We start from the raw sequence: 9945 nt of genomic DNA on the forward strand, positions 1-9945 counted from the left end.
ATAATGACTACAGCAAAAACGTATCAAATTTAAATTATCAGTTTCATCAATAGATTAAATCTTCAGAGTCTCCAGATTACGATATAACGTATAAATGGGATATCATATTAATGATGCAATAAATATTATATCATGCAAACATTATTGTAACTGCTTGCAGACAGTTATTGAATCGATGAGTTTCAAATGTCATTTAGAATTTATATAATATTTAGTTTGTACAAAAAAGCTATCAATCTATTACATTTTAATGTGTTAAGGATTGGTTCAAGCCAATACTTCGTACCCTCATCCACTACTATGAATATTTTAACTAAAATCGAATGATTATTGAATTGAATAACAATGCATCTAATTATTTGTAGGTTAAAAGCATTAGGTGACGTATTATAACAATAAGAGATAGCTTATTTTGTGCAACTTCCTGGTATCTAATTTATAACTTCAAGATAAAATGTTTGAACAAAACGGTATGCCGGTGTGGTTCTCATTATCGATATATTTGTAACATTATTAGCCCATCAATTAATCATAGAGCTGTAAATGATAAACATATCATTTTCCAAAAAACCATATCTTAATTTATATTGACTCTTTTGATTGTTTTGTAAATTGTTTTCTGGATTACAATACATACAGTACCATTAGAGGTTTATGTTGGCTCCGTTCCGTGAATTATACTATTTTTGTCCCGTTCAAACCGCTTAAAAGTAATGAAGCTTCATTGCTCGAAAAAATTTGAAAGATAAATACGAGTACACTATGCTTAATTTTGTAATTCTTGGTAGATAGTTTACACGAATTAATTATTCCTTTGTATATATTTATATAATTAATTTATAATCTTATGGTATCTATTTATTTCGTTGGTCATATAGGCTACTTATAATTGTGATGAAAGTGTTAGTTTTGGAATAGAAATGTAGAAAGAAATTGTGAAAAACAGAGAAAGAAACATAAAAAAAGTGAGAGAGTAAACTGAAATTTACAAATGAAAGATCTGATAATATTCTAACTGCAATTTCAACCGTAACAATTTAATATATAAGACGAAAAATATACAAGATGAAATACCAGTATACTATGCTATACTGATAGATAGTAGTTAGTAGTAACTGACAAAGGCTTGACGGAGTTGGTAATTGAGTTCTATCGTATGTTTACTCTGCATCAGAAATTATTTAGGGAGCCAAGGCACAGACGGAACGGCTGGGAGCTAAGTGGTCAAGTTAGATTTGAACCGCTTAGTTCTACAATACAGCTCAATATCTCAAAGGGATCAAACAATTAGTTTTGGCTTCCAAATCCAAACAGAAGCACCATCAACTTCTCAAGACATACTTTGCTTGCAGATATAACTGTCTTATACACAGTGTTTATACACATTTGTTATTTAGCAGTATTCTATAGAATAAATGTTTAAAACAAGCTGTAGACGAAAACTAAATTTGTAATTATTTTAATGAATTGATATAAATTTTAAAAAATACTTGTAGTAAACATGAATTTAACCAAAAAAACTAATTTAATATAATTTGAGAATAATTATTAACAACCTATCAAGAATAATGATTAAATAAAGTAATAATTGTAATAAAACATGTACTCACTATATGAAACCCTTGGATTGTTTCATTACTATATAAATTATTAATTAACTTTAAAAATGTTTAATGCATCATCCACCCACAAGGGCATATAACAAGACTTTATTACTTTTCTAAAACTGTTTAATGGTGGTTGTGTGGTGGTTTGTGTAATATCCATAAACGTATATCATCCATAAAAGATACGCATAACAACTTTAAAAAATATTTTAGAAACAACTGAAATAAAGCCTTTGGGCTGTTTTTTGTTGGTCGACCATTCTAACATTGAACGAAACAGAAGTTAGTAGTGCAGATTGCCCAGCGAGCTAAGAAGTTAGACTTTGGGTCTCAGTTACAAATAGCGCAGGTAAAAGTCCTGTTTGCGACTGTAATTTTTTATCAATACTATCGACCTATATCGACTCTCACCTTAATTCTTTTGGTTAACATCCTCGCACAGGCCCTAGGGAATGACCAGAATAAGGCTTATGAGATTATGGGTCGAACCCTTTTTCTAAACAAAATGTTTAAAATCTGTTTCGGTTTGAAGTTTAGACGTAACGTGAAGCTTTTGTTATGACTTTCGTTTATTGTTATACAATTACAAGTCAGTAAAAAGTTATATTTGTGGTATGTTAAATTCCAATATGGTTTAAAATTTAAATAAAATAAATAAGTCTTTCCAAATGCCCTTATGATTATAAATGATTTTTGTTAAAGAAACCAGACAAACAACGTTATGAATTATTATTAAGCTGTGTACTAATTTATTTAAAACTTTTGAGTTTTATATCTTGATTTTCGTACAAATAATTTAATCAAAGTATTATTGATAACCTTCTAAAAATATATACACTCTGAATAATAATTACTTAGTATTTTTTTACTTATATTTCATACAGAATCAATAATTAAGCTCCATGATTTTGTACACATGGGTGTGAGACAATTAATTTCAGTATACGTTTGGATTGAATTGGTCAACTTGTTACAATTTGCGAGTAAACGTTATAATGTAAACAATTTGTTAAAAAGTACGATTTTAGATGTTAGAAAGTTTTTTTATTTTCAACTTAGGCTATTTTTATGACTAGAACATGTCTTTGTCTCTACACCAACAGATTCTTATACTGTAAAACAGTCATGCTTTAGTAATTAGTGAGACCGATTTTTAAGTTTTTCGAATTGTATGCTTGATTCTAAATTGTAAACAATGACTTGCAAACTAATTAAAAAAAGTCTTCAGATAGAAGCAGCCTGAAAGAAACTGCTGACGAAGTTCGAGGCATTACGAACTTTGTCAACCGTCTTGCTAGAGCCACTGTTTTTGTCTTGGGTTTCATTAAAAAAAACGAAGTTACATTGAGTGATATACTGGCTTAGTCCGTGAGGTACGACTTAGTTGTAGTCTTGTTTCTGTGACGACACACTTCCTGTTCATGGTATCATAAAACTTAGTGGTGTTTTACAATGAAAATAATGCCATAAACGGACGGTGGCTCTAACACTCTATAAGTAAGTATGAATATACTTTTTTAATACTTCATGAACATTCAAAATTATCTTAGAAAACAGCACATATTTATAGTATATTATATTCGGGGCAGGAAAAATTTGGCACTTGATAAGTCTTTTATATGTTAGTGTTTTAATTAGAACGTACTACAATATAAAAATTTTGTAAAGAGGCAAAGTTTCAATATTTCTTAATCAATTTATGTTTTACTTTAATTTACCTAGAAATAGAAGCAATTGATTATTTAAATTGCCTTTGAATTATTATTAACAGCGGTGGATTATATGCGTAGGCCTAGCCTACCATATTCATAAATTTTGTAACATTTATAGGATGCTTATATTTGAGAAACTGTCTTATCTCGCCGTAGAGAAATTCTGATAGAATTTAAACCGTTTACTTTATGACATTACTATAAAACAAAAGTGAGGAATTCATGGTAACCAAACAGGATCTGGTTAGATTTGCAGAGTGGCGTAAAATAAATATTGAGATAGTACGTAAAATTACAAGTACCTAAAATAAAAACCACTGAAATAAATTATTTAGAAAGTTAAACTAACAATACTTTATAATGAAAATATTCATGCACCTAAATGACAAGTTGCATCATATCCATACATCTAATGTTTATATATGTCATATATTTAACTGAAAATTTAAAAAGTATTATAAAATATTGCCTTTAGTTTTTAGACAACATATCAAAATTCGTAGACTCAAAGGAAACGATCATTTAGCATTCATCTGTATTTTCTCTCTAAAAAGTATACAGGGAGAAAAAATTGATTTAATTAGACGTGTACATAATTGCAGCTAATTATATTTCTTATTAATAGTGTTTCAATCTAATTACTTGAAACAAAACATTGGAACAAAACATTGATTAAATTTAGTGTCAACAAAACTCAGATTCGGTGGTCGGATACAAGTGAAGGCTTTTAATCCGTGTCAAAAAGATACATAAACATAATTGACATTCTAACCTTCTTGAATGTTGAGTAAGTCCAGTTGAACTTCCTTTTATTGCAGCGTCTGGTAATTGACGCTGTTTTAGAATTGATTCTTGGATTCTGGAGTCATATTCGTCTGAAGTGGTCTGGGTCTCTTGAAGTGATTAGTGAACTCTTTAACGACTTACACTAATTGGTTCCATTATAAACACTATACATTTTTTATAAAAATAAACGTTAATATCCTGATACAATAAATTATATAACAGCTTGTATTACAGTTGTTACAATTTACAATAGCTTATGCATCCTCGTATGTACAATTGTTTACTCATTACACATTCAGAGAAGGAACAGATTTCTTTTCTTAGAAACAATTATTGCTGAATTCCATTGGAATGCTTGTTCTGTCCATCCTCATGGGCAATTCGAATTTGTGAGAATATTACCAAAACGTACAAAAAATAAGGAGGAAAGTCAATACAATAGAAGGTCGACAGTACTAATAAAAAGTGTAAAGGTCGTAGCATTAGAACATGCGCTATCACTAACATATCCTCTGAACTTTTTAGATTTTGAGAGTATAAAAATATCCAAAAATAGAGCCATATAATTTTATAATTATGTCAAGGCCATTTATGTTAATAAAAATGAGTAAATACAATTGAACATCCAGTTTTCCAAACGTGTTCACAGTTCTATAAATGTCAAACAAAGATATCAAATGTTTTAGAAAATTTATTAAGACTAAATTATTTTTAGTTCAAACTCTGAGGTAGTAAATTATGAAATGGTTATCCGTTAAACACCCGAAGCAACGACTTAACTTGGATATAAAGAGAACATCTAATGTTATTAACATCCAATATTAGGCACGTAAATGAATTTAGCAGCGCTTCCTTTACAGCCAATTACTTCGTTGTACTTAGTTTCGGTAGCTTGTGAATAAAACTGCCTCAGAACTTTAGTGTAGTATTAATCCAATCAATTTTAAAACAAAGTGTTTAGTTGTAGATGCAGATTCATGGACAATACATTGCATACGATTGCAATGAATATAAATTATATAAGGTTCCCTAAAGTAGATTGTATTATTAATAAAAACCAATACAGTATTAATAGCTTGAGATTGGCTATAGTGTAAGGGTTTAATTTTATACCCCGTTTTTTTTTTTTTTTATAAGAAAACGCTTATTTTGACAAGTAGATGTGTCGATGTGTTTTAGTCGATAATCGTCGTCGTCGTCATTCCATTAGAGAGAATTGATTTGAGGTTAGGTGACCTCTCTACTTAGTGCAGTGCAGTTAACCGGAGCTCCGATGTGGCCGCTGCAGCGTCACGAGCTCCTCACGCGTATGTTTAATGGAGTGATTAAGGTAGGCGGAGAGAAAGAGTGGGGCAGAGCCGAGCAGTCAGTACCGATAAATCCCGAAAATTCCTGACGAACCCTGTACAAGCGGCTGATAGCGATCTCAGTTCGGAACGGTTCTGATTTCTATTATCTTACGAATTAATGAGTCGTTTTATATCTGAACATATCTGCAAAGCATAGAAATTATATCGAATTAATTATATTAATATTGAACTTTCTTTATAACTCCAAAGACACTTTACAAAATGTGAGATGGTGCACAACGAATAAAATGTCATAATCGCATCATATTTTGCATATAGGCTTAAAATGACTCTTAGATTTTTGGTAGAATTGTCTACCATAGTTAGACAATCTTTGTAGAAACTTATCGAAAAGTTTAACAATAAAAGCGAAGGAACCAAAATATTTTTAAAAGTATAATCGGCAAACTAAAGGTGATGTATTTTTATTCTTTCGTTAGTACTAACAATGTCCACATTTATCATTAAAAAGTCACTAAAAACACAACTACCCTTAACAACGAGACATAAGAATGTTGGTAAGACTATAATCGGTAGGTGTTCATTGGCATTATTCGCCCGTCTCTGTCGCTCGAAGCCTTGATTAAGAAGTATCTATAATCGAGGCTCGAAGCAAGGGGAGTGTGCGAAAGGGCTTTTATTGTATTTCTCAAGCCTTAATTCTTTGTGCATTGACTCATACCAGGCGCAAGCTTTGTGTTATCTGTCTGTCAGCTGCTGTATATAAAATATCTAAACAAATAAACACGAATTTGAACTAAGAGCATGCTTCGACAACGAATATGATTTCAGCTTAACACAAATTGAAATATGCCCCGAATGTTTTTACCACTGTGGGTGTTACAAGCCCCAATACCCCTCTATTTGGACTAAATTTAAGATAATTTTCTTAGTAATTTTTTGTAGATTAAAAATTTGTCTATAGATTATTAATATCATTCCATAATTTACTAAAATCAACTATTCCACAAACATAATATACATTTCTCTGTAAAATGTTTTCGCTCCCTGAAATTTGCTGAAATTGGCTATAGCCATTTAAGCCTATATGTCCATCCAGCTATGTGCCTAAACTACAAAATAAACCAGCTAAATGAAAATGTGGTTCCTGTTATTGTAACTCTAGTGGTTATTCTGTGGTTATTTAAAACTCTGGTATTTATGCGTTTTAATCTGAAAGCAATTTCATCTTTACAGTACCCATTACAAAATCAATTTCTCCAACTTACCTTTGGAAGTTATCGGTCGTTGATTAACATTACATTTAATGAGAAACACTTCAAATTATTTAGTTAAACATATTATATAGTACACACTCCACACACACCACACTACTGCTTACTGTCCGATGAGACGTTCCGAAAATTATTGATTGTTAGTTCTGAGCTATTTATAATTTTGGAGGGAAGACCAGTCCATTTTTGGGATGAAACGGAAGTGGCTGGGATAGTTGATAAGTCAAGCCCGCGTTTCTACGCCAGGTGCAGGGTTGCAGTATTGGTTGACTCATATCTCCTTTCTGTGGCATTTCCTTTGATATCTTATCGTATTTTCTTTTGAGAACTTTAGTATTTAAAACACTTTGTTAAGTATTCATATTTTAATAACCTCAAATTATTACGATCAAGTTTTAACTCGTAGCAATAGCAATAGATTTCTCTCTCTGTTTGTTGGATATATCGAGAATGAGAAATAAGCTATAGACTTGAAATTGTGCATGCAACTTCGACCAAGCCTGATAAGTGCCATGTATCGTCTGGCGTACGCGATTATAATGCTGGTCTGATCTATAGTACATGGCAATTATCGAATAATTTCTAACTAATAGTAATGTAACCTACAAATTATATTTGTTTGATTAAGGCAGTTGGAAAATGCTATGAACCACAAATATAATGTTAGGAAACAATTTTATTGGTTTACATTTTAATACAAAAGATGCAATAAAAAAACTCAACTTAATTGTTGATTTTGTATTTTGGAGACCCTGAAGATCATTATTTAACTACTATGCTAAGAACACAAGTCTCGAATGTTTTGGAAAGTTTTAAATGTTTTTCAAGCATGAATGCTTACAATCACATTTGAGTATCTAAGAAACTTAAAAAAAGTACAACTACAGTAAATTGAGAATTCACTTGTAAAGAAACAAATTTATAAATTTTGCGAGTAGGGCTCTTTTTAATCCTCCTGGATGTTTAATCCACCCTCGAATGTTTTCTAGCTACGCCACTGAAGTAACGAGTTTACTTTGTTACATTAGACTTCCTTATGTCTTTTTGGGTCTTTCGATACTCCGTTGTATTGGTTTATTGTTATGTAGACCAGATTAATTGCCTGTCATTAATTACGTTGTCAAATCAAGGTTTAATGAAATAAATTTAATTACGATGCCTCCTGCAGCATCCAGCTTTGAAAAATGTAATTTAAATAGATGTATACTGTACTAAAATACTCAAAGGGGTTTGAAAATACAGTGATACATTTTAATAGGTTTGCCAGGTACTGAAACTAAATTAAATTCAGAGGAGTACAGACCGAGAACTCGCGGACTGCTCATTCCACGGGCTATCTGTAGTTGGCAGGAGGGGCCCCTCCATCCCCACTCTTTCTCTCCGCCAACTTGATCGCCCCATTAAACATACGCGTGAGGAGCTCGTCTGCAGCGTCTGCTGACGACTGACGAAATCGAGTTTCTGCACATGACCGGCTGGAGGTCTACTTATACAGCCGACCGGACAAGGGACAGGGATTTTGCTTGCTGACGTCGTTGTGTGAAGTCGATTCGAGGAGAGACGCCCAGTACGAGAGAATACGCAGTCGGCATACATCATCTATTTGGTGAGTCACGCCGAATGGTAATCGTTAGGTAAATGTTAATAACTCGGCGCGTAGGATAGGTTAGCAGCAGCTTATAGTTTATTGCGGTTAGTGACAGTGTTAGCGTATCTATTCACTATAGGTTCTACTACCCTTCACTACCTTTCCTAGTTGGCAAACCCATATTTTGCATCCTATAAGCCGCATAGGCTTGTGGTCCTATTCCTAAAATTGAGAACTCGGTGCGTAGGATAGGTTAACAGCAGCTTATAGGTTATTGAGGTTAGTGACAGTAGTGTACCTATTCACTATAGGTTCTAATACCCTTTACTACCTTTCCTAGTTTGCAAAACGCATATTTTGCATTCAATAAGCCACATAGACTTGTGATCCTATTCCTAAAAGCAATAACTCGGTGCGTAGGATAGGTTAACAGCAGCTTATATGTTATTGCGGTTAGTGATAGTAGTGTATCTATTTCACTATACGTTCTACTACCCTTCACTACCTTTCCTAGTTTTCAAACGCATATTTTGCATCCAATAAGCCACATAGGCTTGTGGTCCTATTTCTAAAAATTGAGAACTCGGTTCGTAGGATAGGTTAGTAGCAGCTTATAGGTTATCGCGGTTAGTGACAGTAGCGTATCTATTCACTATAGGTTCTACTACCCTTCACTACCTTTCCTAGTTGGCAAACCCATATTTTGCATCCTATAAGCCGCATAGGCTTGTGGTCCTATTCCTAAAAATTGAGAACTCGGTGCGTAGGATAGGTTAACAGCAGCTTATAGGTTATTGAGGTTAGTGACAGTAGTGTACCTATTCACTATAGGTTCTAATACCCTTTACTACCTTTCCTAGTTTGCAAACGCATATTTTGCATTCAATAAGCCACATAGACTTGTGATCCTATTCCTAAAAGCAATAACTCGGTGCGTAGGATAGGTTAACAGCAGCTTATAGGTTACTGCGGTTAGTGACAGTAGTGTATCTATTCACTATAGGTTCTACTACTCTTCACTACCTTTCCTAGTTTGCAAACGCATATTTCGCATCCTATAAGCCGCATAGGCTTGTGGTCCTATTCCTACAATTGAGAACTCGGGTGCGTAGGATAGGTTAACAGCAGCTTATATGTTATTGCGGGTTAGTGATAGTAGTGTATCTATTCACTATACGTTCTACTACCCTTCACTAATTTTCCTAGTTTGCAAACGCATATTTTGCATCCTATAAGCCGCATAGGCTTGTGGTCCTATTCCTACAATAGACAACTTGGTGCGCAGGATAGGTTAACAGCAGCTTATAGGTTATTGCGGTTAGTGACATTAGTGTATCTATTCACTATTGGTTCTACTACCATTGACTACCTTTCCTAGTTTGCAAAACGCATATTTTGCATCCTATAAGCCGCATAGGAAACACCTCACAATAGCTGTTCAAAATGTTGTAATACTTTCTTTCAGTGATAACGCAATAAATTTATCAAACGGTGTTTAGTGTTCGATGTAAAACTTGAATGCGAATTAAGTTTTTTAATGAGTAGGGTAAATTTCTAATGAAATTTGTATAATGTATAACATTAATATCAAAAGTTGCTGATATAAGTGTAGGTCACCACTAAAATATAAATTAATATTCCAGATATAGTAATGAATTAGGAATTTTC

This window comes from Homalodisca vitripennis, chromosome 7 (assembly GCF_021130785.1).
Source record: "Homalodisca vitripennis isolate AUS2020 chromosome 7, UT_GWSS_2.1, whole genome shotgun sequence".
NCBI lineage: Eukaryota > Metazoa > Arthropoda > Insecta > Hemiptera > Cicadellidae > Homalodisca > Homalodisca vitripennis.